This window comes from Buteo buteo, chromosome 4 (assembly GCF_964188355.1).
Source record: "Buteo buteo chromosome 4, bButBut1.hap1.1, whole genome shotgun sequence".
NCBI lineage: Eukaryota > Metazoa > Chordata > Aves > Accipitriformes > Accipitridae > Buteo > Buteo buteo.
In genome coordinates this window covers 32,921,386-32,949,098 of record NC_134174.1, presented here as the reverse complement: position 1 = coordinate 32,949,098, position 27,713 = coordinate 32,921,386, and the positions used below count along the sequence as shown (strand labels likewise).

At 41.5% G+C, this 27,713-nt stretch overlaps 1 protein-coding gene across 2 annotated transcripts in view; it reads left to right on the top strand.

Moving 5' to 3' along the window:
* PRKG1 (protein kinase cGMP-dependent 1) overlaps nucleotides 1-27,713 on the top strand; it is a 525,032-nt gene that overhangs the window by 361,473 nt on the left and 135,846 nt on the right. The gene's annotated exons all lie outside the window — the stretch shown is intronic.

Here is a 27,713-nt window from a genome sequence, read left to right as displayed (position 1 = left end):
ATGGCACTTCATTATAATGTGGGCAGTTTATAATAGAAGGGAATAAAGTATTGATTTATTTATATTTTTTTAAGGCAACTAAAATGCTTTGAAACACCCATAGAATAACTTACAGCAACTGAGGTGCTGTCCACATATATGACACCACTGCCAATATTTAGGGTCCTGTCCCCTCTGGCAGCCCCTAAACTGGAAGGTAGCGAAGCGGTGTAGCTACCCCGATGGAAATTTGGGAGGAGAGGGAAGAGCATCTTCCCCACTTCGGGTCTCTGAGAGTTTTCACCTCTTTCTCATGGGAATGGGGAAACTAGTATCTATAAGGACTCTGATGTGTTGTAAAAATCCCTCTGGGTCACAGCACTATTAATATTTCCTGGACAACATGCGTCTGGTGTCTCACCCAGTGGTTATCTGGAAGGTACTAACGTTGCCGGTATTTTTAGTCTTTATGGATTAACTCCATTCGTTAAATGAAATAAAATCCTTAAGGGAGGAGGATGGTGAGTCTGTAAGAAGTGGATCAAATTGCCAGGAATTGCACCACAGGCAAGAGAATAAAAAAGGGGATTTATGGTCATGGAGGAGAAAAAGCAAACAAAAACCCCAAAATGCCCAACTTCTAGTGTAATTTCTCAAGATGTGACTCCTTGTGGTATAAGTGCTTTGTCTCCCTGTAGCATAGCAGAGTGCCTACAGGACATGCTGTTAAGCACCTTTGCTTTGTCTTGGCGATTAGGAGGGAGAAAACAAAATCAGACAAGCAGTACTTAGCTATTGGAGCAAAGTGGCATTTTTTTTCCCCGCTGTGCTCCCAGTTGAAGCCTGGTGGCTTTTTTTCATGATGTTGTGTATATGGGAAGAAGTAGGACCCTCTGGAGACGTGTCTGGGGTGTCAGTGGGTCAACCTCCTCTCCTCTTGGCGGCCTTCAGCTCTGTCTGTGTGCTTGCGAAGCTCTTCCAAGAGCTTGGCAGGAGGAAGGGAATACTCCGGGCAGGAGAGGAGATGCTGAGAAAAGGGAAACCAGCGGGGAGGCAGAAGGACAGCTGAGTTTGAGAAGGTGTTTGATCTGTCTGGAGGAGGAGGAGAAGGGTCAGTCCAAGGTCTGCATTCCCAGCGTGGCCGAGGAGGGGGAGGAACTAGTAATGGGTACGGACAGCGCTCAGACACTCTGGCCTCACATCTCTTTCTTTTTTCCTTCTTTCTTTTTTTTTTTTCTTCTTTGGGGTAAAAAAATAGGAATTTCTTTTCTATCTTGAGGTTGGTTCACTTTCTGGTAGTGTTTTTCCTCTTTCAAGGGTATCCTCTGTGTCATTCAAATGTAAAGCTTATCCTTGAAAGATTTATATCTCAAACGAGTAGTTCAGGTAACAATAAGTATAATTAAGGTTTCTTGATCTTGTCTCTTTTGAAACCATTTCCAGTTGCTCATGATTTTGATGACTTACCCATTTGATCTAGAATTATTCATTGCAGCTGCTGGCCTACAGGTGATTTTTCTTTTCTTTTTTTTCCCCCATCTCAAACTACTAATCCCGTTTCAAAGAAGGAGATTGCTTTGCCTGTATGTCAGGGGTGGACTTGTTACCCGCCTGAATATCTGTCCCAGCTCAGTTGAGTTATGTAGGGCTTTCAAGGTAGGGGAAAGGGGCAGGAATTCAGAGAGCCTGGGGGAGCTGGAGAAATAATCTGTGATTTAAAAGTTCTGTAGTTATAAATACACAGAAGGGGGTTGAATTAAGGTTTCGTTGACATTTTCGACTCTAGCATTTTCTAAATCCTGTGTACTTGATGTTCCTTTGCTGTTTGGGATTTAGAGTACTAATCCATGTAAGATGTTATATGTATGAATTGGAGCAGTTTGAGCGACAGAAAGCAACAAATGCAATTTCAATTTGGTTACCAAAATACCGGAGGTTCTTTTTGCGTAGATAATGTCAAATCTAAACTACATCAAATGGATTCTTCTTGTATGTTGTGTATCCAGAACTCTAGGTAGCTTTGATATATATATAAAAAAAATTGCTATATGTATGTGACTATATGTATTTAATATTATATAAGCAATATATAATAGATATTTAAATATAATATAAATATGACTAATTGCCCCAAGTATGCAAACCACTTCATTAACTAGTCCTAGGTTTCCTTGCTGTAACTGTACAGTTTGGCTTGGGAGTGCGTTAGGGCCCCAGGACTGCCATTCCCCATGTCTCCCAGTGTGCATTTTGGAAATTATTTCACTAGAAGCATTGATACTTCCAAATTTTAATTTAATTTAAAGCATTATGGAGGTCCAAGGGCTAGTGATATACTTCCTTTAAACCCAGGCAGCTATGACTTGGCTACCTCCTTGATCCCAACACATATATAGTCATAGGCAAATGGTGCTGCCAAACTATTTGAGCAGTACAAGTGAAGAGAAATGTGTTAAATACCACAGACAGATGATGCCAAGCCTGAGAACTGTGTTCTTGCAGCTCACTGGCTGCGTGCAAAGCACATCTTGGGAGTGTGATCTCAAAGTGCTGAAAGCACGGATCACAGCGCCTGTCTGCAGCCATTTCATTAAAGCTCCTGTAAGTTTATGTGATGAGTGTTGCTCGCCACTTTTTTTTTTCCTCCTTCTTCTTTTTTTCCCAATTAAAGAATGAATTTAATAAGCCGCAAATGGTAAAAGAAAAACAAAATCCATCTCTATTGCTAGTGGTGCTCCTTCCATCGCAGCTCCTGATGAAGAGCAGCTATCTTGGAGAGTTTCATTGCGTAGTTCAGCTTCAAAAGCTGGCTTGGGCAGACCCGTCATGTTTTGTCAGCCTTCACGCGAAGATGCCAACCATCCTTCTTGCTCCACATTGTGAAATTAGTATGGATCAGAAATTCTTTGGATGCCTCTAATTAATGGAGTCTGAATACAATCCTCTTTTTATGCAGAATTGTGTGGCAACAGTGGATAGAACAGGAAAAATATGCAAACTTAATTAGCTTTCAATATAATTAGTAGGGTTTTTTTCTGCCTAAATAAGACTGAGAATCACTCTTTGGTAAAGGAAACCAAGTCTATGTAAACCTTTGCTGGTCCGTCCTGCAGGTAATTGTGAGAGACTGAGAGTGTTAATGTCTCAAACATTGTGGTGGGGCAAGTTCTGCTTAAAGACAAACCCTGCACAGCAAGGAACCCAGGTGAAAAGCCCATCAGCTCAGACACCAGCAACAGGAGGGGGGGGCGTGCTGGAGGGTGCCCAGCTCCCTCTTCTGATAAGCTGTTCTGATACAAAGATCAAACAACGGCCGTGTCTGCAGGGAAGGAGGAGTTACTCCACAAATGACCCCCAAGCTCAAAGGCTCTAAACTGATGAGTTTGAGTGCCCGCCCGAAGGAGGGGCAAGGATGATAAAAGGACACAAACTGAAACCTGGGCACACAAGCCCACCGGGACTGGACCCCTCGGCTGACTGAACCAACGTTGGACCCAGGACCGGTGAAATCTTTCTCTCTTCCTTTTTCTCTCTGTGTCTTCTCTCTTTCCTTTTCCTTTTCCACAATCCCTACACCTCATCTGTTTCAAGATATAAACCGTTGACCAAGTCTGAGACTAAGAGTGGATCCAGCCGCCCCTAGACCCTTCTCTGAGGAGGAGTCTGGAAAGCCAGGGGGTCTGCTCTGAACCTCCTGACCCAATGGGAGGGATCTCCTTATTCCCTCAATTGATGTACATGGTTACACGGTTTACAGAAGTAGTCTTATGCCAATTCCTGTTGTGAGAAACCTGCCACTTACTACCACACCTCCCCAGTTCCGTTTGCTTCTGTCATGAATAAAATCTTTAACTGATCGTTCGGTGTCATTTCACCTTAATTTAGCCCGAGGGAATTTTGAATTAAACACAACTCCCTGGTCTGTCCAATCTGGGTCGTGACAGTAATGGTAGGTTCTGCCTGGACCAAAGCTGGTTGGCAGCAGGTATTGATCTGATTTAGAGGCACAAACTAGATTTGAGGGGGAATTAGAAATAGAGAAGAGTGAAATGTTTTGGTTAGGCAAAAAATTCTTTTTATTTGATTATTTATCTTTCTTGATTAAAGGTAGCACTCTGTTGAGGTATATTTATCGAAGGAGCTATGTGGTATAGTTAGAGAAGTGCTGCCTATGGATGCAACAAAATGGATTCAGTCACAATTGATTCAATCATATATGGACAAAATTTTAACTTGATTTGTACTTACATAAATTTTTCAAATGACATTCATGAAAACATAGCTTTGTTTTTGCAGGTGCTCCAGGAAAAAAGCTTTTTGGGTCTACAGCAAAAAAATAAAAGCACATTAGAAAATAAAATGCAGTTGGAAAAAATTACATGCAAGAGTACAATAATGTTCCCAGCTGCAATGTCTAGAGCAATGGAATAGAACAGTATCCTCTTCTTACATCATTGATAAACTTTTTCTGGCCTTTAAACCTGTGGAATATGTGTAGCGTAGGAATATATGTATAGTGCACCTATGCTGTATTTTCCACCACAAATCACAGCTGTTCAAAGAATTAAAAGCAATTTCTTCCAGTGTGAGAAACAAAGAGTACTGATCTAATGGGAAAATATCTCTGCTTCTTTCAGTTTTTATCAGGGTACGAAACGCAGATGAATTGGCTAAATCTAATTTTAAAAGATACTGGGGAGAAAGAGAGAAGTGTGATTATTCCTCTGTAGATGATGATATGACTGTGTAGTGATGCTTACTCTAGAAGCTGCTCTAGCACTTGCATTGGGATAAAAGGTGTCACTTTAAGTTTTCCATTTGATTTTCTTTATTGTGGGCGCTGACCATTTAAAGGCAATTACAAAGAAGCTCACGCTTAAGTTGTCAGAGCAGAAGAAAGGAGTTAAATACTCCCTGGTCCCTGCAGATGCTTGTCAGGAACATTGTCATCCATGTGCGTATTGCAATAGCTATCCTGATTGCTCTGTTTTGCAGTGGTAGAAATGAAGGAGGTGTTTCTCCACACAGCAGGAAATAGATCTGCAAAACTTACTGTTAGAAGGTGATGCAGATGAAGAAAAGCTTTGTGGGTTAAGAGGACACTTGGAGTATCCCTTGAGATTGTGAAATTGAGACCCTCAATGCACAAGCAGAGCTTATGGGCTCAGAGTAAGATTGACAAGGATCTAGCAAGCTCTTCATCTAAGTAATGGAGAATTTATTAGAAAATTATTGCCTGATGAAGTAGCTTGCAAACAAACTCAAAATTTATCAGGTGAATGGTTTGGTCTAACTAGAGCAGTCTTTTATTTGGATTTGGGGCTGTTAATTTCATTTGAAAGTGAGTTGAAGGACAACAGGACAAGTTGTCTGTTAAAAACAAAATTTGCAACCAAATTGAATAAGCCATTTAACTCTCCCATCCTACTAAAATATGCATTTGATTATTTTGATGGTTTCCATGGCCACTCCATCCTAGCGGAAATGAAACCCAGAAAAACTAAATGAGACAATGCTGATACGGGGCACTTTTTTTTTTCCTGGGGTTTTTTTTTTTTTCTTCTACTTGTTTGGGATCTGGCACCCAAGGTGCATCCCACCGCGCTTCTTTTGTTTGGTGGGAGCAGGGCAGAAAGCTGCCTTTGGGCCAGGCAACACTGGGTCTCTGCAAATAAAAATCAACCAAATAATGTCTTGTATGAATAATGGGGATGGCAAAATGGGAGGCAGGGTGGAATGGAAAATGGAATTCATGAATACCCAAGATAAATGTCACTGAATATTTATCTGGTTAATATGACCATGGTTGAGGAGAATAGAGTGCCACTGGTTAAAATCAAGGTGCTGGAAAGTCAAGGTGTAATCAAGTCCTTGACTGATTGGCTCCTTTTTTCTCAATTGTATTGCTTTTCTAGAAGAGTGTGTAATGCAGGAAATGCTGGAGCTATGTATACTGACAGAGCATATAGACTTGTTCAGAAAAACAGCATAGAAGGGTTTGTAAATAGGGAACTTTCTAAAAATACTGACATAGGCTTTAGTATAAAGATGGGATTATTAGGAATGTATGGGGAGATGGCAGTATCTCTGTCCTTTCCAAAATGTGGATATCATAATGAATGTAGGGAAGAGGTTCAGCATCCATATGTCTAAGACTTTGAATGAGTTATACAGTATGTGGCTTGGCGGGGCAGAAAAAAAAAAACACAACCCAGAAAACACCACCACCACACACACACACACAGAGAAAAAAAAACCCTACATGGTCAGGGGGAAACCTCACTTGTGCAAGGGTTGCTGAGTTTGGGTCCCTGCAGACCTTTGCTGAGACGTGGCTGGATTTTACAGGCAAAAAAATAAGACTTTTATTAAAAATAGCAGGATTTGTGCTGAGAAACTCCTCTGAATGCCAGTTTTCCTTTTCTAGTTTACTTGGGCTCCTTGCTGGTGGTAGGTAAGCTCTGGTTTGAACCATTGGTGTCAGTGGGAACTAGGGATTGATTCCACCTTCAACAAACCTACTAAAGCAAGGGATTACTTCTCTGCCTCGTGGCAGAGGCAGTTGAAGGCTCAGGCTGGTGCTATGGAGCAGACGTGGGGAGAGGCGGTGGGGCAGGACCTCTCCCTTTGGCTTAAGCAGGCTGACGTGGATCGCAGCCTCTGCTCAGTGTAAAGGGCAGAGACTACTTAATGGTACCGATGAAACAGTGATTAAAACCACTATATGCAAAGAAGTACCTTAGACCCTGGATGTGAATATTTTTGTGTACAACTAGGGTGATCCTTTAGTGCTGGAAGTAATTATCCTTTTTGGTTTTTTTCCTGTGTATCTCTAAAATAAATGACACTTGTGTTCTGCTTATCACAGGAATGTTTTCTTTAGAAATAGCTTAATATTTCTACCTTGGCAAGCCTGGCAAAACATGTTAAAGGTTAGTCTTGAAATTCTTTAAGGCTTGTTCATCTTTCTTGGGCTCCCTTTCTGCTTCATATCCCATCCCCAGGCCGCAAGGGACGTACAAGGTCCGTGGGCATTGGCATCACGGGGTTTGCTGTGCCTCCAGTTTAGCAAGAAATACTCTCCTGTTCCTGATGCACCCCTTTCCCTGCCAAGGTCTTGGCTAAGTCCACCCCTGGCTTTTAAAATCTTAGCTGCTGCCCTTGCAGCTTCACTGGGACAGGTCTTGTTTCATCCACCAGCCCTGTGGGTCAGCTGGGTCTTTCTCTTGCCCTTTCTCCACAAAAAATCTATTGCCTTTTCTTCCTCGTCCCCTCCTTCATGTCCTTTACCATCAACAACCTCTTTTCTCCAATAAAATCCCTGTAATGAACACATGGGAAGCCGTTTCCCTGACTTCTACCTGCTCAGCATGGATAACTGCTTCAGGTCTTCTCACGGTGGGACCTGTTGGGTGTTTGCCGTGGGTGCAGCCGATGAGCAATGCAAACCTGCTGGTCGCAGGGGGCTTTTGCCAAATTTGCTTTGCAGTCAGGGAATTATGTTCTCTTTCTAACTGATTTTTATGAAATGAATTTTAAAACCTCTCAAGAAGTAACTTGCGTTTACACTGAAAATCCCAGTGGCTTCAGAGGGATCTTTTTCCGGAGGCTTTCCACGGGGAGCTGGATTCCTCTGGAGACAGTAGGAGTTTATTATTATTTAATTTACTGTCAGAAGTACTGCTGCCCTTTTCTCTGGGCTTATTTCCTAAACCACAAAGACGGGATCAGCGTTATTTCTTTTTCCAGTGCAGACTATAAAATATACTGAAGTTTGGTCAAAGCACCCCAGCTGGAGAATTACATCTCTTACAGCCATGCAAAGCATGTGGATATATGTATTAATGTAAATCTCCACAAGAATCCTAAAGGCTACTCGGAAGGGTAGGAGTTTGGGGTTGTAAAGAGAGATTTTCTCAGCTGCTAACGCAGCGCAGTAGCTTGCCATGCTGTTGTGGAGCCACCTGGAGAAGCCACAGTCTACTCATTAGCATCGAATATTAGCTGTCCTGTCTGTTTGACAGCACCTAGCGATGAAGATGCAAAAGCCAATGCTGGAGCCTGGATTTTCAAGTGCTGTGTTTGTATTGTGATCATTTTTTCTTAGGTATCCTCCATGAGGGTTTTATAGTTGCCCGTTTTTCAGCTGCCTCTTGAGTAGTATTGTCCTTTCCAGCTTATTATGCTGTTCTCCTGCATTAGGCATCCCTCTCTTGTTAATAAACACCTCTCAGCCAGATCAGTGGGTAGAAAAAGCCACTCCAGCAAGGATGTGGTTGTCGTCAAGGCACATGGTGAAGGCAGCATTGTGGAAAAGTTTTCGGCAGAACAGAAAAAAAAATTGCCAAAACGCTGCTTTGAGCTCCGGTATTTTATTTTTATTATTTTCAGTAACAGTGGGTTGAGTGGACGCTAAAGCTTTCTGCAGTAAGTAGTTGGTAAGATGCTAGTTTATAAAGCTGCCACACTTACCATCGCTGCTCTCAGGTTATGCAGGTTTTTGGGCATAAGTGTTTGCTCTTTGACAGGTTGGATTAAACCCAGCTCTGGGCTATCTGGAATATATTTTTATGCTCTCTGTAAGCGGATTCTTCAGACAGTCTGTCACAGCTATAAAAGGAAGAAAAAAAACAAAACCACAAAAACCCCACAAAACAAATCATGAAATTATCTTTTTGTTGGTAATCTTAGATATATTCCAGGGTTTCATAGATATGAAAAAAGGGATTTAAGTAAATCCATAATTTATCATTTGCATTGGCAGATTTACAGACTCTCTTCTGGATACATGCGAGATGGATGTGAATTTTTTTTTTATAGCAGGTGGGACAACAGTGAGGTCACAGGGTGCAGCTCAGGAGATCCAAGTAAATATCTCCTCTGTGATCCAGCCATGTGCTTAATTTTCCCATATCCATTATTTTACTATTTCCAATTTTAAGAGGCTTTGCAGCATACATTCAGGCAAAGCGCACGTGGATTCTGTTTTTCTGTGCATTTTATTTGCTGCTTTTGCCTGCAGACAGGTCAGGGCCAATGGGTTGGTGGTTGCCCTTCACTTCTTATATTGAGCAAATACAATGTATTCAATTCAAACTGAAATATAATTGAAATGTGTGCATTTGGCAGTTTCCTCCACAGCCGATGTGGCTCAGCTCAAGCCCCTCTCCCCAGCAGCACGCGGAGCCAAGGCTGCTGCTGTCTTTGGGACACGGGCGGTGGTGCCTCTGGGCCAAAAACACTGCTGGGATATTTCCCTTTCTATCTCAGTAAGTTTAAAATTGAACTAGAAAATCTAGATCAGACATTAGATAAGAAATACTCTTCTGAAAGTCCATTTGTCTCTAGTGACGTTAAGTATCAGCAGCAAGGTATGGCACCGTCTTGCTCCAGTGTGGTGGGCAGGGTACAGATTTGTATAGCAAATGATCCCTTTTTTAATAATAATAATAGTGCTTTAACTACAGATTTTAAGGTAAAACAAAGCTGTATAATGTTAAAGAACTATATCTATGAAAAAAAACCAAACCATGAACCTCTGTAACAGTCCTGGTTCCTCCTGCATCTGCCACCTCCACTCAGGACTAGCAGTCTGGTTTGCATGGAGTGTCTCCAGGGCCTGATATCAAAATTAAAAAGGAGCTTTTCTGACACCTCATGATTTACCGGATGGATCTGCCTGTTGCTGAGGTACTTGCTTGGTGCCACGGCTTTGTGCAGGCACAGGGCAGGAGGAGGCTGAGGGCTCGGCTTTGCTGTGCTGGCTTCCCGGGGAGCCTGGAGGGAGAACGTGCGTGTGTCTGGTCTGCTGAGCATCACCTTCGGTGAGTTTATTTTAATAGCAGTTTCCAAAAATCCCTGACTTTAACCCACATACGTATGTACATACATATATAGGCTGATTTTGATGGCAGGGAAGCAAAGAAACAAAATCCAACCTTGTGCTTACCTGAAAATATTCTGTGATTTCTACTCTCTAGCCCTGAATGGTCTGAAGCAGAATAAGTGAATTGTTTCTAATAAAGCTCCTTTTATCTGTGAGGTGCAGACAATGCACTTTTATCTGTAAAAGCAGAAAAATATAATTAGCAATTATATTAAAAAAAACAAATATTAATTAACTTGATGGGGTTTTTTCCTTTTGATTAAAACTTTATTCCGCTGGTTTCTCCTATACCATTGCCCACAGTGACACCTACTGGCATTTTGAACAAGCCTGGCTTGCAGGCTGTAGCCTCATGAGCAAGTGATTAATGAGGGAAAATGAAGAGAACAGTAAATGTGGTCGTGGAGACACCTGTGGCCACCCAAGGAATGGCCACCAAGCTTTGAATGCTGGCCCTCTGCTCTGTACTGGGGCATCAAGCTTTGAGTCTTCCTGCACCAGCTGAAGACGACCCTCTAGCAATGGAGCCAGTCATTACATCCCAGCTTTGTGCTAGGCAAAAGATCAAGCATTAAAATGGGGAAATCCTCCTCCCCTCCCCAAGCCTTAGTGGCTTCTCAAAATACACCCCAGCTGGCAGGTGTTTCTTTTTTCAGGGAGTTTATTTTCCTTGGGAAATGAACTTGCTCACACTCACTTGAGTAGCTTTCATTTTTGTGCCTGTGTATTATTAAACATTCAATTAAGGTCTTGGGGATAGATTTAAACTACCTTCTTATTTCCTGCTGTTGGTGCGGTATTTGCAGTATCTCCAAGTTGTAATAGTAGTAATTGAAAAGTGTCTTTGTGATAGCAGAAAGCTATTTCACCCTTAATCCATGAAATAGTGGGCGTTGGATATCTTGATAGATCACCACAAGACTAAGCCACTGGAGGAAGGGAGAAACACATTAGAAATGGAGTTACTGATGTGGTAAAATTGAAATGGCCTTATTTCCATACTGCGCAGAATGCAGCAAAACACTATCTGAGATAAGTTTTCTTATTTACATTTTTAATACCTCATGGCTTTCTGTACTCCTTAAGAGGGAATTTCCCATGGAGCTTCCCAAAGTGGAATTTCTTACCGCCATAGGGGTCAGATCCTGTCTGCCAGATGGGGCTCGCGAGGGACATGAGGCCAGAAGCAGTAATGGGTGATTGCAGGGCTACCTGCTGATACAAGAAATTTTACCAGCCACTAGGACAGACTGCTTGGTAATGACTAAGTCCTCCTCCCATGCCGCCTTTCGGTGGAAATGAGATGTTTTTCTGGAGCAGAAGCTTTTTTTATTTGACTGTGTATGGTTTGTCAGGTTAGATGAAGGTGGTTTTGGTTTTGGCTTTGTGTGTTTCTGAGGATTAGCCAATTCAGATGATTCCTTCTGACCCTAAGAAGCTGTGAAATTCAACAATGTGTTCCTAATCTTCAGAGCTTCCAGGGAGTTGAGCACAGCTTGGAACTTCTGCCTCTCATTTGAAGTCTTCAGGGATTATGGAAATAAGAGCATGGGACTGCGTTTGGGGATCACACACAAGTTTTTTGAGTATGTGGCTTCAGACCCTGTAGTAGTAGAATAGGGATGAAACTCATTGTCATAAGACACTCAAAACATTGTCACAGGAGACCACCAGAAGTTGTATGACTTAAGCTTGGAGGTGAACCTCTTCGTAGAGCATTCCTGTAACAAATCTGTCTTTGGTACCTTTTTTGGAACATCCCCATAATAGATCTGTCTTTACCCTGAAGGAAGGGTTAGACTGGGACGGGCTCCATAACTTGCTGGTTCCTGGCAGATACCCTTGCCTGTATTGTGGAGCTGAAGGTAGCACCAGTGCCGTGCCAGCTGGCATTGATAACGGGTATCTGGAATGAAATCGAGGTGTGGGCTTTCATCAAAAAAACCTCATGATCAAAATGTATAGAAATTAAGTATGATAGCAGAGAAATTAGTCTCTAACATGCATTACTTGGACGAGAAAATGTGTATTTCTCCAAGAACTCAAAAGAAAATACAGAAGAGAGAGATGCGTATCATTCTGGACTGCGCATAATGCAATACTCTATAGTGTATGGCAAGGTGTGTTTAACCTCATCTTCCTGACCTTGGAGCAGAGTCCAGGTTCATATACTCTGTGGTACAATTTTAAGCAGCCTAATAGCTATTTAGGCAACCTGAATTGCTGGCGTAGCCCATAGCCTAAGGATGATATAGCACAAGGAATTGGGACTGACATAGTTTAATGCTGTGATGCCCTCTCCTTGGCTGCTTTGCCTCCCTCACTGGTGAGGTGTTTGGAAAGGTGATAGCAAAGCCTGGTCCTGTAGTACATGCCCACCAAGACCTCCAGGTGGGATTTACAGTTTTTCTTTGCACCATTGAAAGGCAGCTCAGGTCACTCCTTCATTGCTTTGTATCAACTGGAAATACTAAAAGTACTCAGACTTAACTTGCCAGCATGACAGCAAAACTCATGCTATTCTCTTTTTAAAAAAACAGAAGAGTTTTGCAAACATGAGAGACAGCGAAGAAGTTGGCTATTTTGCCTGAAAGCATTTTTTTACATAAGATTACTTGTAGTTGGATTTCAGAGGTGCATTGTGGACAAGAAGAAAACCCAGCTTTGCAATGGGTAAATGCTCGTTGTCCCTGGTATTACACAGCAGATGGGAGGCAAAGGGTCAGAGCACACCGGATCAGGTTAGCATCTCCCCAAAGCTTCCAGCTAGATGCACTAAAGAGCACTTTGATCCCCTTCTCGAGTCATTTGATTCTCCATCAGCAGCAGGCAGCTTTGGTAGCAGATGCCTACCATCAGAATGAAATATTAGCTGCTGTCACACTGCCGTATGCTCAGGGGCCGTAGCACGGACAGGCTGCTTCGGTGTTCACCCTTGAATTTCCCCCAGTTGGGTCCCAGTGCACAGCTGGGGTGTCAGGAGGTCCCAAATGGGGAAAATCCCCCCCGAAAGGCAGCTATGTTGGGAAGGGCTGAAACTCAGCTTCCTGCTTGGCCGCAGGCTTCTTGGGATCAACCAAGTCTGGCTTTGGTTCTTCACCAGAAAGTCATGGAAAACAGGCAAGAAGGGATTTCTTGCTGGAGATCTGTGTCCTTCAGATACCCTTCCTCCATTCAACATTACACTTGTGCTGAAAAATAAGACTCTCGGTTATCTCAAAATTAATATAAAATGAAAATAGCTGACTGTATTGGTAATTCATAGAAAAGACAAGTGCAAAAAATAGCTCATTGCTGAGAAAACTTATGATACTACTACAGTGGAAAATGCTGATGTCCTAAGTCGGGGCATCAGTGGAACAGATGTGCTCTCTTCCTTCTGTGCCTTCTGATTTCTGTCCACCATAAGAGACAAGGAAACATAAATAATGTGGCTGTTACCAGCATGTAGTTTTACGCTATTCTTTTACCAGGGTGAAGGTTTTCCTTCGCTGTGTAGGAGTGGGGTTTATTAACTGTGACGACAGGCGATCCTGTCTCTGTTGCAATAAGACTCGACCCTGTGCTTGTCCGCTTGTAAATCCAAATTGTAATTTTCCAAATTCCTTGCAGAGAAAGCCACAAAAGATACAATTCTCTGTGCTTTGGCATTCAAAAAGACCCTAGTGAAGTAATCTCTGGATCAATGTGCTGTCCTTGCCCGGTAAGGAAAAAGTCAGCTGTCCCGTTAGCAGTGCTGTGTCTTGTGCCAAAAATCTGACCTAGATTACATTTCCCAGTGTCAGTCTGGTTTTCTTTTCAGGACTGATATTAAGATAAACTCAAAAAAGCTGTTTTAAAGTGCAAAATAGATGTAGTCAGTCAAATATTTATGTGTCTGGTCATTGCATGAGAGATTGATGAAGATGTTACTGTTGCAGGGTTAATTCTTGACATGCTTTATCTTTAGTAATCTAAACTTTTACCACGTTCTGTATTCATAATAGTTTGTGGGGTTTTTTTTCTTATGGCTTCATGTTTCATTACTAGTTGTATGAAAGCCTGGAATAAGTTGTAGGCAGTAGCAAGGTCCAGTAAAATTTTCTTTGTACAACTTCATAGCAAGGTTCAAATTGACATGGCTGGAGTTGCATGAGCCTATTTTAACAGTAATAAGTCTATATTAACAGTAATACTGAATTCTGTACTTAGGGGAGCATATTTTGCATTTCTATATTAAAATATAGTTTTTATCTTAATTTGGCAAGTTCTGTTGTCAAGAAGACAGTTGCAGCCCACGTTAGGGTTCATAGCTCAAGGCAACTTCTGTTTCCATTGAGAAAAGTTGTTAGTGATATTTAAAATAATAGAGCTTTCAGGTTCTCCCATTTCATTACACACTCAGAATAGAAGTTCACTTGCTGCTTTAATAAATATATTTCAGGCAAACATTTTATCTTGGTTTCTTCAGTGTAATTCACTTCCAAAATTCCTTGTAATCCAGAGCACTTGTTGGCAGATGGAGCGGAGTCTGCATTTGTATGCATGCAGGCTGATAAACTCTGCTTTTTTTTTCCTTTGTGCAGTTAATGAGAGAAATCAAGGGAAGAGGAGAATATTTTCTAGCAGCAGCCAAAATCCATGGAGGTATAAAAGGGGAGTATAAGCTGTGATAGTGTTTAATTCATCTGGTGCTGCAAGGCTTACGTGTTGAGTCAGAACTGGTTGTCACCTACACAAACCCCTGAAGTTGCCAAACTAGAAGCAACTGGTGAATTCAGGCGTTTGAGTTGGGCAAATTACCTGTTTCAGTAAAACTCTGTAGAGGCTGGCTAAATCAAATGCTTTTCATAATTTTGCTTCCAGTAAAGTCAGTTTCTAGAGACAATTTAAAGAAGAGCATTTGCATATGGCAAGGTAGAGTCTCCTCTTTGATTCAGATTGCAAAAAGAAAATATATTTCATTACAGGTTATTTGAAGAGTGGCTGAATATATTCAGTTAATATGCTTTTTTTTTATTCCTCATGATAGATTAGTAAATTAGTTTGGATCTTCATGGCAATGCAAATAACTTGTCTGAATAAGCATACAAAATTTAGAGCAAATTAAGAAAAATATATGAAACAAATACGGTGATTTACATTGTTCACTTCCAATTTCATTTTTGCAAGGAATTGATTGCCATTTTAATAGTTGTGGAACCGGTCTTTGGATTTACGGAGGGAAATTAGTGTTCCACACACATTCTTCCATTATAAAGAGAAAAACAAATCAGAGCTATTCAGAAAAGGAGGAGAGAAGAGCAGCTACTTTTCTTGCATTTCAATGAAATCTAATTAAAAACCCGCATACTTAAGTTGCTTGCTATTGGAGAGACGCTTTATGGTGCAGTGACATAGTGTGATATTGTTTCTGGTTGTATTTCCTCAAAACAAAACTCTCGAAGTTGATACGCTGTCATGTTGCTGAGGGAGACCTTTCAATCTTTGGATTTAAAAAACAAAGCATCTTTGCCTTCCCAAACAGTCTATTGAAATGAAGCAATCTGAGTCACAGGAACATGTTAATGTTCAAAGTAGGCTGGAAATGTCATGGGGCTGGGGTTGTTCAATGAGAAATTTCAATCCTACAAAAGCTTATGCTCAAAACTAAATGAGTGCAACTGGTCATGGGCATGCAAACTTTTGTCTCGTGTTAATACTTCCAATTTTCAACTAGCATTTTGATCCCTACCCGCCCCGCCCCAAGTCAGCTTCAACTCCATGCAACTTGCCATATAATTTTTCTTTTTTTTTTTTTATTTTACTTGATTTTACTGTTTGCTAATTTTTAGTCAGCGTAACTGATTAATTAATTCCACTCTGCCTAGGTATCCTTTTTCTAATTACTTACTGCTCAGTTAATTCTCCCCATTTCACATCAATTATCTGTGAATCAGTTATTATTTTAGCTAGCAAGCAAAGTGTTGGTTTTTCTATCCCAATTCATTGACAGCTTGATTTGTAGCCTAATACTGCTATCAACTTTCACCTGACTAATTTGCTGTCTTATTATCACCGTCATCTCTCATGGGAATAAATCCTATTTTTTTCCATATTGGTTCCTCTCTCATCTTCCTGAGCAACCCTCTTTGCTACAGCTCTTCTCCCATTTCTCCTTAGCCTGTCCCAGTGTACTGCTCTCACCCACCTGTATCATCTCTGTGCTCACTTAATCCTTGAACTACCTCTCCTTGAGTTCTCCCTCTTTGTGTTTGAGGTTTGTCTTAACCTTTTGCCCTCTTCATCCCCATCTGTATATCTTTTAACTTTTCAGCTTTTTCAGCATCCTCCCTCCATTTCTCATCCGCCTGAGATTCCTGTTTCTTCTCAGATCATCCTGCCCATTAATCTACTTTTATTTCTCTTTTCCTGTTTCTTTGCACTTAAGGAAATGAAGCTCTCCCCCACTGACACCACTTCTGCAGTTGATCTCTTCTGGTGGCCTCTCATGATACCAAATCAATGTGTGGTGGCAGGGCTGAGCTTCCTTCTCTGATCCCCTCATCCTTCCTTTTGCCCTTTTTCATCCCTCAAACATCTTTACATCTGGTCTTTCTCCAAGAGCATCAGGATCTCCAGTCATCCTTTTCACCCACTGCCACCCACTTCATCTCCTCTTTCTCCTCTTACATTTTCATGTCGATCTTTGCTACGTATGTATGTGGATAGATGACCTGCCTCCAAAAATTAGCACTTCTGAGCTTCTGCTATATTCCTACAAGTTTTCTTGTAGGCACAGCTTGGGCATCTCCTGAACCTCTGCCCTATGTGCTCCTACTCAAGGAGGTTGTCACTGACCGGGGTGGGGGGTGGCAGGGACTATGTCAGGCTCGAGGGTCAGGACAGTGGTGGCCCCTGCACCAGCTGGTGACAGCGTTTTACAACTCGAGCTGTTTTCCAGGCAGAAACAGAGAAACAGATGTTTGCCTCGGCACCGCGGAGAAAAAGTAGCTGAGAGGTGGTGGCCTCCCAGGCTGTTTGCAGCTTAGGAAGCCTGATTACTCTCCAAAAATGGTTGTCAGAATGCATTACAGTAACAGTGGGGATGGATTGAGAATTAAAATCTGGTTTCTAATGCCTTGTGTCTACTTTAGAACAAATTAAGGCAGGAAATTTCTTTAGCAATAATGCATTAAACTAAATAATGCTTTTTTTAGATTCTCTTTCCTCCTCTTTCTCCCTTAAAAGTGCACGGTGCATTTAGGAATCAAAACCGTATCTCAGGTCCTCATTACAAAACTTAATGGACTCATCCAGTTCAAATCATCCTGGCTCAGTCTTTAGATGTCTCATCATCTACTTGATATTCTGCAACATCCTTTTGTCGTAGAGGTGGCCGTATAAAAATCTTTGAAGCTCAACAAATCTTCATCTACACAGGATAGCTTCTACTATTCAGCCAATCCCGTGGGCATTCAAGAGTCCCTGAACATGCTCAGGTTTGCTCAAAACTGTTGGTTTTAAGAGTAGGCTGGGAAAGAAACTTGAAGGTGACAGCAGGACTTGCATCCTGGCTGAGAAATTTTTAGTCATGCCGGATAAGAAGGTTCCAGCAAAGGAGGAGTTAAGCAAACCTTATGATTATATGGGAGGGGAGAGAGGAGCCTTCTTTCACCACAGGACTTTTCACAGCCTTTTGAGGAGTACAGAAGAGAGAAGAATCCCCAGCAGAAAATTGTTCATTTGAAAAAGGCATGGGGAGCACAGAAAAGGCATTTCCTCCTGTAACAGTGCCGCCCACTGCCTTGGGTGGTGAGGAGGACGCTCAGGAGTGGGAAAAGGAAAGGGCCAAAAGCTCCTTCCATCTCATCTCATGCATGTGTCTTCCCTTTTGAATGCAGGAACCTGAGCCAACATTTTCCAAATACGGTTCCTTATACATTGTATTGCCTTTTATGTATCCCTGAAAATTGCACTTGATGAGCACTAGCTTGAAGTCCAGTGGAATCTAGAAGAAAAATGATAAAATCAGAGCTAAAAAGACAATGTTGTGTTTTTCGTGACTAGAAGATGATACTACTGAAGTTTATCCCTACTTCGTGCTCTTTTCTTTAGTATTGCTTGGTTTGGGGGACTTCTTTGATGAGACATGTTTGTTCAGCATCAAGCCTAATAAATCTTGTTTGAGTATGTATCTCACAAAAGTTACAAGTTGATCCTATTTATCCACTGTTTATTACCGTGAGGAGAGTTGTGTTACGGTTGGACGTTCTGGTATTAAGACCTTAACTTTTATGGTGTAAAAGGAAACTGAACTGAGCAGCTGTGCACTATGGGTCATGAAAATGCCAGGCTGTGGTGCTGCCACTTCTTTCCATGCGAGAAGTCAACCTTCAGGAAGCTCCTGAATGATCACAACTGTAATGTCATATTTACAGGTCAATGCAGAAGTCTTGAATTCATGGTGAAAATTCAGCCTTTTTCACAGACCTCTGGTCAGCATTGGATAAACCACAGTTTGGAGATTTGTCTTTTGCTCTAAACTGTGTACGTTGAGTTTCTGTCTTCCACAACTTCCATTTCTATAACCTTATTTCCATCACCTATCTTGCCTTGTCCCCAGCAGTGTTGGTGGGTACAGCCCAGTACCACATATGGGAGAGGACCGGTTCCAGCCCAATTCAGGGATGTATGTCTGTGGGACACTGAAATTGGAGGAGGTTTAGAGAAAAAGGAAGAGAAGGAGGTTACCAGCCCCAGCTCCATCCCTGCCCGTGTTGCACGCTCCCTCCCCGCTGGCTCTCTGCACAGCATGGTGAAATTTCAGATTCATGGAACAGTAGTGCCAAACCCCCAGAGAAACAACCAGGAAATTAAAGCAATCATTTAACCAAAGAACTTCAAATTAGGAACACTTACTGCATTTTTACATTTCAGAACTAGCAGTGGTCTGTCGTAGGACTGCTGTTATATTCATTTTGTTTTGTAGCCAGTGGAGTAGGTGTAGGCTGTACTTGCTTTTGCTCCAATGAAATAATTATTGAATGTATACCACTTTGCTACCATACATCCTGTTATATTCCTCTCACCTGGAGCAATCAATGTGACCACGTTCTCAGAAGCACATATTGTATCTTGATATTAGGAGGTATGCCACCAACTTTTTTTTTTAGTCTAAGGAAAAGGCATTTCTTAGTATACCAGTTGCTCCTTGTTTGATCTGTAGCTTGTTTTATTATCAGATTCTTAACTACTTTCTCATGAGCATGCAAAGACAACCTCAGTCGAGGACAGATAAACCCCCTGTTTAGAGTGATTTGTATTATTCCATATGCTGGACCTGAGCATCCACATGCAAATAGTCCCTTTAGGTGCATTAAGACTATTACTGTTCAGGGGATGCTTTTGTGGGACTCAGAAGTGACCTGTAAACTGCAGAAGACACCACAATTAGAGAAGACACCCAGACTATCCAAAACGTGCCCAGGAGCATGTTGTTTTCTCATTGCTGTCACAGTCCATTAAGAAGCCACAGTGAACCAGTGCAGTACAAAATGTTCACCGCAAGGCTTTACCAAGGCGACAGTCTCCTGCAACTATTACAAAATAGCTTTGAATTTAAAATATATATTCAAATACCTAGTTTGAATTCAAAGAGCTTGATTTTTAAGAAGGAAGAGTAAGTTTGTAATCCATGAGTGAGAAAAAGAAAAATCTCCTGCAGAAGACTGTAGCTCAGTTAGAGCCAGGTGAATCTGAAGATCAGGGTTTGCAACCCAGGTTGCCGTAGAGTCATCCACAGGTTTCCAGCTCAAGTTCACAACCATTTGGGATGACGGAGGTGTGCTAATAACGTGCTAATTCCTGCTGCGATACCCAAAAATGGGCCAGTCTGCGCTTCCTCATCTCCCAGCATATGGTGGCAGGCGTTCCCTGCATTCCCTGTCTGTTGGGTTTATCCTTCCTCATCTGCTTTCCCAACTCTGTCCTCCGTAATGGTGTTGAATTAAAAGGCATGAGTTAACCCTCGCTTCCCATCAACTGTGCGTCTTTCTCATTGTAATTTCCCACTTGCTTAACTTTAATTAAGCTGCTGTTTGGAGGGGTATTGAGACATCTTGAGTGTCAAAAATCAGACCCACCTGCTGCGCTTTGATTCACAGGATAAATAAGGGGAGGACCACAGTGTGATAATTTTGCCCTTCGGCTGTTTCAAGGAGCAGCATTTTTAGATAATTCATGGGAGTGTGACACATAGTAAAACCAGGGAAACAAAGTTTTATGATTCCTAAGGAATTCAGTACAGAAGACCAACATTAACTTGCTTGGGTTTGCAGTGTTTTTCAAACTAACTTTTTTTTTTTTAAATTCTATTTTGTTAGCATTGCTGTTGTCATTTCAGACTTGAAAAAAAGTTTAAGGCAGAAAGTCCAGAAGAGAAACAAAAGTGTTTTGAGGGCTGCTGCTTATGTTTAGAGTTTTGCTGATGGTTCTGTGAATATTTTTTTTTAACCACCAGCAAAATAACATGTTTAGATGTATTTTTAAAAAAAAAACAACCACAAAACAAACACCTTGGGGGAGATGGATTATACATTGAGCTCTGTCATCAAACCTGTGTTACTCTCAGTGGTTTATGTGCTGCAAACCTGGCTGCAGGGAGTAAAAGTCCTCATTTCAAAGACACCTTTGTGTTTCTGCTCCCCTGACATGACCTTTGGCAGGGTTTTGGCCTCTTGGTGCCACAGCTGACGTGGGTTACGTAGCACTCCAAACACACAGTCTATTTTCCACCCTTTTCCAAATGTTCTCAGTATAAACACAGCAGTCAAAGGCAGCCAGCTGGAGGAAAAATGAGGTTTTCTGAAGTTTAACCATTGGGTTTGTCTCCAGCATCGAGGTTTCTCCATGAAGCCTGTGTCAACACTTGGTCAGGCTTTAAAAACTTCTCAGTCTTTGATGGTGGTCAGGAACAGAAGCTCCAGGTGAAGTTGGCTACTGACAAAGAAGGGTTGGTGGACCAAAGCCTTCACCCAAACGTGGATGTCTGAAGTTGCAAAGCTCCTGTTTTCTGTGCGGTGGGCAAGGTGTGCCTTAGAGTGCTGTGGAGGAGGACTTTGTCGCAATGTGGTGGCACGCGAAGAGTGCTGAAAGTGGGGCGAGGCATCTGAAGCTCTTGTGGTTGGCACAGATGATGGTGGCACAAGGCTAGGTCCTGCCCAGTACCCAGCTCTTGTGTGTGCATCTGGCCACCCTTGCAGGGGTGTCCGTCGGAGCTGCTCTGCTTTGGTTGTTCCCACTAAACAAAGATTTGGCTTTTTGGGTATAGTGTTGGGAAGTAAGAAAGCTGGTTTTTCCTCCCGTTAGTGGAATACTGTGAGTTTATGAGCTGTGAGTCCTTTCTGTGCACTGTGGAGGGTTGTGATGGAAACCTCTCTGGGAAGGATGAGGCACAGAAATTCAGATTTCGGACACCCACACCTTGTTCCAGCCATGATGTCACCATTGCAAACAAAGGAGAAAAGAAGGAGAAAGCAAATGCAGTGTGTGGTGCTACACTTGTGTAATGGCTAGTGGTGGAAATTAATTGCACACAACTTTTCTGAGAGGGATGGTATTGGGTGATCGCTGAGAGCACCTGATCGGGTTTGTACATGTGCACAGACAAGCCCATTCATTTGGTCTTGAATCAGTGGGAGGTTTGGGTTGGTGAGGACTTACAGTTTTGGTGTTGGGGAGCACAGTGACTTGAAAAAGCAGTTATTGTCAAAATTTGTTGTTGCAGCTGATGCCTCACTGTTTCTAATTTTGTCAATATTCAACGCAAGATTGGTCTCATAAAAATCCAATAACTTCTTAAGAGACCTTTAATTACATGGGGTGTTTCTCCACTCAAGGCTGGGGCAGCACATTGGCATTCTACATGGGACGGAGGACTTCATAAAGCAGGATATTGGCTTTTTTTAGAGCATAATCTGACTCGATCATGGGGTGCTCTGCGCCTCTGCTAGTTCTTCTGTAGGGTATGTTGAGCACATCAGGGAGGCTTATCAGTGTCTTACCCTATCAAACCCACTGAGTATACATTTTTTTCCCCTTGGCACTAGGATTTTTTCTTAGCTTTAAGTAAAATTGGCAATAGAAGAAAGGGGGAAAAAAGGTTTTTTATAGAAGCTGCTATTACCAGGCAACATGGGGATCTCCAGGAGAGAGGCATTTGTTGTGCTGATGAGCCACATAGGAGGACTTCAAAGGGAGGAAGAGCTTCCAGGACTTGTGTTAATTTAGGTTGGAAAAGATACTTTGTGAAAGATTTAAGCTTCTCTGTATGCTGACATTGATTTTAACCTAAACACGTGAAGGCCATTTAGACACAGAGCAGTACAGCATTGGATTAAAATCTGGCTGTGGTGTTGCATTGAAACTGGCCTTGTTTAGGGTTTGGTTTGGTTTTTTTAAACAACTTGATTTCAATTTTATATTTTTTCTAAGGGGAATTGATAGTTTGGTGGGACGGTAACAGTTAATAAAGGGCTCTGACTGTTTGATACCTAGATTTCAGTGTGCTCGAGGTACATTGGATATTCATTATATCTACATCTAGTTTGGACCCGCCAAACAGCTTTCATTTATACTTGAGTAACATTTTTCTAAGAAATCTGATTTCTGTTGTTTTACTCCAGTAGTGTAAATTTAGTATGTCTTTCTACTTCCAGCTATATTCTAGACGTGCTTAGGCTTTCACCCTAAGTATTAAAACCTGAAGTACTTGAAGATGACGGTAATGTTGATGGCAATGGAGAGCTTAAGGATGGGAGCAAGATGCAGTGTTCACTACCTGATCCCAGTTCAGATGTTGAAGTTCTTGCTCTTCCTAAAATCAAGATAAATTCAAGGCTTCTATTCTGTCTGCATTGTCTGAATTGCTTTTAAATCAATGTGTTGGTTTATATGGGGGGGAGGCAGCAGTACTTATCTGTCCGTACTGATCTAAGTTGATATATTTTACTTCATGTTTAAAAGTGGCTGAGAGATTGTATGGGTCTCCCATGCTTTGGGAGTAATACTTTATTTTCTGCTGATCTACCTGGCCAGCCACGCAGGGAAGCAGAGCCAGCGACCACGTATCATAAATGGCTCATTTTGGAGATCCTGGGTTGGAGGTAAGTCAGAAATGAGACCTGACAGCCTCTTCCCATCACTGCTTCCTAAAACAGGGCTGCACCAGGAGCCCGGGCAAGTCACTGGTGTCACTGGGATGGCTCTTGGCTTGTCGATGGCCAGAAACCTTCACGCTAGTTTCACAGATCTAGCCTAGAAATTGTTTTAAATCTCTTTAGAGTTGCATTCATTTCAAAAGCCATGTTTTGACCCCTTAATCTATCAAAAATGCTATTTAAACCCATTCTCTCCAGCCTTCCTAATGTTACATGATGTTATGTGATATAGAAACATGAAGGGAAAGAGTTGCCTGGATGGGCTGTAGCTCTCACAGGTGAGACCTAGCCCTTTCCAATGTTATTTAGTTGAAGTCAATGTGATCTCTTTAAGTTCTTAGTGAGAAAATGAGGATTATAAAGGAAAACAGATGATTACACAGCTCTGCTTGTTGCAAAAGTTTTCTAGTATGCTGTATTAGTTTGTAACAAACCAGTTACATTTAAAAAAACCCAAAACCAACAACTATTAGTTCAGCTCCTTAATTTTGTGTTAATCACAAAAATTATTTGAGAAAAAAAAAATCCCAGGTATTGTTAAAAATAAGGGTGCTCCTGATCCTGAAAACTCTTATTTGACACTGTACAATAGACCAGAAGCTGGCAGTTGTCTGAGGCAAGGATCCGAGAGTTAACAAGTTGGCATTATGTAGAATTTGCAAGGGGAAAAAAAAAAGGAGTTACAGAGAAATAAAGGTTGAGGGTTCAGAGGATGGACTGGTCTGAGGTGCTGGAAATGCTCCGCTGACACTCTGCAGGCTTACAGCAGTTAAGAAATGCTCCAGGGACTTCGAAATACTAATTGGGCTGGCTCTCTAATTATTTTTTTTGTTTTCCTTCCTCCTGTTGGGCTTGGCTTGGCATTGATGAAGTAAATTTAAGGGAAATTTGAGTTTATGTAATATGTACATGACTTTCTCTTGCTTATACATATTTTGGGTTTGTTTCCTATTAAAACATTTTGGTTAAGGACCTGTTCTTCTTTCCCTGAGAAAGCTAATTGGAGCTTTCCCTTTTTTGTATTTTTTTTTCCTGCCTGACACATTCTTTCTGTAAATGTAATGGTGTGGCTTTGAGTTCAGAGTTAAGCTTCACTGGAAAGAATTGGAGCCTTTATTTTACAAGTATTTAAATGCTTATAGGAGTTAAGCTATGTACAGGACAGATACTGAAATCAGATCCATGAATATTAATGGAAGAATTAATTCGTCTTAAGGAAACCTTCAATGTTTAATTTTGGATGTTTTGCATGTGCCAAAAAAGAAGAAAAAACAAGACACTTCTTTTTTTTAATCCCTTATTTTTATTTTGTCCCTTATTTTCCTAGGAAGAAACCTCTTATTGGAGCAGTTAACTGTCCTCTGATAAACACGTTTGGGTCGCAAGCCTGGCATGCACTCTGCATCCCCATGGACATCCCTGCATCACTAAGGATGCAACCCCTTACTAGTTTAGACTGGTATTTTTTTTACATAGGAAAATGGTGTACTAGGGGACTGGGGGGTTATTCAAGAGGTGATAAAGCAGCTCTCACTCCGTAGAGAAGTACCTTAGGGGCCCAGTGTTACTTTATAAAACAACAGTCTAGTTAGCATGACAAATCCTCTAAATTTTGTAACATTTATAATTCATCGAAGCTGAGCCTTTATCCCCATTTGCCAAAGGTCTTGAAGTACATATTTGTGGCTTGCTGGTATATGAGTGTTCCCAGCAGTAATTTCTCAGCTTTAACACTGTTGGTTTTTTGACTGCCGACTTTCTCAGACTTTGATGCCAAACTGGGACCTCGATGCCTTAGTTATAACCTTTTATTTCCCCTTCACGCACAAGACCCTTATAACTATTAGCTTTGCTGTCTGGTTATCTCGACCTTGGCAGGTTGTACAGCTGTATTTCTGCAGCCTGCGTTTCTATTCGGGTTTTCTCGGTTTCATTTTTATGCTGGGTTTCAGCTCCGGTTTTCTGCTGAGGAGAAGAAAATGTAAGAATAGTTAAGGTACTCTGGTCAACTCTTCCGGCTAGGAATTAATTTCTGTGTTTTGCTTTAATTTTCTTGTAGCCTGAAGCAGCTATGTCTTAAGAAGTATGCTCAAAAACCTATGTGATGCTTAGGTTTCAGTGAAATCTATCTGAGATATTAAATTAGCTTTCATCACTGAACTTTGGTATTGCCTCTGAAAATACAGTATTCTGTCCAGAGTCACTTTCTCTTGGGAGAAAAGTCTAAAACCAAAAAGATCCAAGTTCTAAGCCCAAATCTGGGTTGTTACACTAGTTGCATTTTTTTTTTTATTCATTTGCGACTGCAAAGGTGGGATAGACATATTTGTTACCTATTTTAAAGGCACTCTGGAAATTCTTTGACCAGAATAAACAGGGCTTTGAAGCTAGAATTTAAGAAGATGCCAACAAATTATTGTTCTCTCCATCAGAAGGATCCCCTTCAAGAGAGTCTGGCTTCCAACAGCTTGCTAGAGCTCAGCCATTGAATTGAATCTTGCAAATGCAAGTCCAGAAGAAGCAGTGAGGTCATTCTAAAGCTAGTAAAGACAGACTGAACCCGCTTGCTTTACTGCTTTTCTCTTTTGTGATTTTAATTCAAATAGTATTCCTTTGCACGTGCCACCACACCATTGCAAAGCTGTAGGAATTCTTGATTTTGCTCATATTGTTCTTGGACTGGTTTTCTATAGATGAAACCAAGCTTGTGTTGCTAAAATACAAATCAGCCATATCAAGAATATGCGCAACATTTGCCAAAGCGCTTCTTCAGATGACTTTGTATAATGGCACCGTATGTGCCTGAGAATGTATTGCTACCTTATACATGGCTGGCTAAAAGCAAGAGGCTTGTTTTTATTTTTATTTTGTTTAATTATTTTTATTTGCATATGTCCTAAGTAAGCACTTACGTGCTTTGACTGCTTTGCACAGTGCTTTCAGTCTAAACAGACAGAAATAATTTGGTTAGAAGGGCGAAGCACACGGATGAGTTGATTTGTGTTAGAAAAGGAGGATTTAAGAGGAAGAGCGTTGTTAGAGAATGGGGAAGGACAGGTTGATTCAAGCAAGAAGAATTGTGGTGAGGCCAGGTGGAATTAGCTGTGAAAGAAATGGGCTGAAATACATAAAGATGAAGATGTGGACCGCAGGAAGGGCAGGGAGAGAGGTGCCGATGAGGAGGAGGTCAAGTGAAATGAAAGCTCTGTGCGATTGGGCACTCCAGCAAGGACTAGAGGAATATAATTTGGATGTTGGAAGAAGGACTTGCAGTATTTTGAATGAGATTAGAGCCCAGGAAAAGAAAAATAACGGTAGGCAAGAGATGCTAAAGTAAGAGGCCCCTTCAAAACCTTTCAAAGCTCAGATTTGTTCTCCTTCCATTCCTTGAGTAGAATCCTGGGTTGGAAGGTTGGGAGCACTCATGGGTGGGCAATGGTTGGGAGGACTCATGGGTGGGAATCAGATACGGCAGCAGGACTGAGTCTTGGTGCTAGGTTGTTGGTGCAGTTGTAACGGTGACTAAGACCAAGAAAGGGCCTTTTAGGAAGAAGGTTTTGCCGTGCTGAGTGTGTTATTTGGCCAGAAGTTGAGAGTCAGCTCTAAGGCAGTATCAGCTGAAAATTGCACAAAAGTCATATAAGCAGTAGCAGTTTAATATGTCTAATGAATATAGCTTGCCTGTACTAAAATTGGAAACCTGTTGACCAGTATGTTCAATCATTACATTTTTGGGTGCCTACAAGATTCCACCTCAGAGGGTATGATCCCAACACCTTACAAAATCAGGCCCGTTCAAGGAGTCTCAACCTGGCTGCTCAAAATGTGCATCCTCAAAATCTACTGTCCAGAAACACCCTATGTAAGAAGTAAAACTCTGTGAGTTTGTGTCCATGGTCTCCTCCAGGGTTTTTTTCCTTTTCCCACTCTGGCACGTAGAAATAGGAAAAATGCTGCAGTTTTTAGATCCATCAGAGCCCTTTCAGGATCTGGGCAACCCACAAATTAGTCTTCCTGACCCACCTTCCCTGGTCCCTTTTCAGAAAACTGACATGATAATATTCAGTATTTGTGATTCTGATAGACAACTGTATTTTTTAATTTATTAATCTTCTGGAGAGTCTGAAGAGTATTAATTACTAACATACTGCTTTGACTTTCTGATTTGATTTACCCAGAATTTTTTTGAGGGTGGCATAAGCACCCACTGCCTAACTATATGTATTTTAAAGAACTAACCTAATTAGTTCTGTATCATAGTTACCTTAGATAAATTTTCTTTTTTCTATGACAATTGCTTTTCATTAATATCCCCACATGCCCAGTGCTCCCAAACCAAGGAGTTGTTTTTCTCAGACACATTTACATGACCCTTTACCTATTTATTTTCATGTTGGATTCTGTTACCAGTTTGTAAGTGGCACCAAAAAAGTTGAGTGTCAAGATAAATAAACAAAAACAGGTCAGTAAAATACCCTTGACAGAAAACATCTCAAGCTTATCCAAAATCTAGGGTTCTCATTAATTCCTCTGTCTTAGCTCAAACCCATCCTTCCTGTTGTTTGTACATACTTTGGGATTAAAAGATCTGGCCGTCTTTTGTGGGGCTTTGTGCTTTAGTGTGGCTTCAAACAACACCCGAGCCAGAGCACAGGGTATTTTGGGGGAGG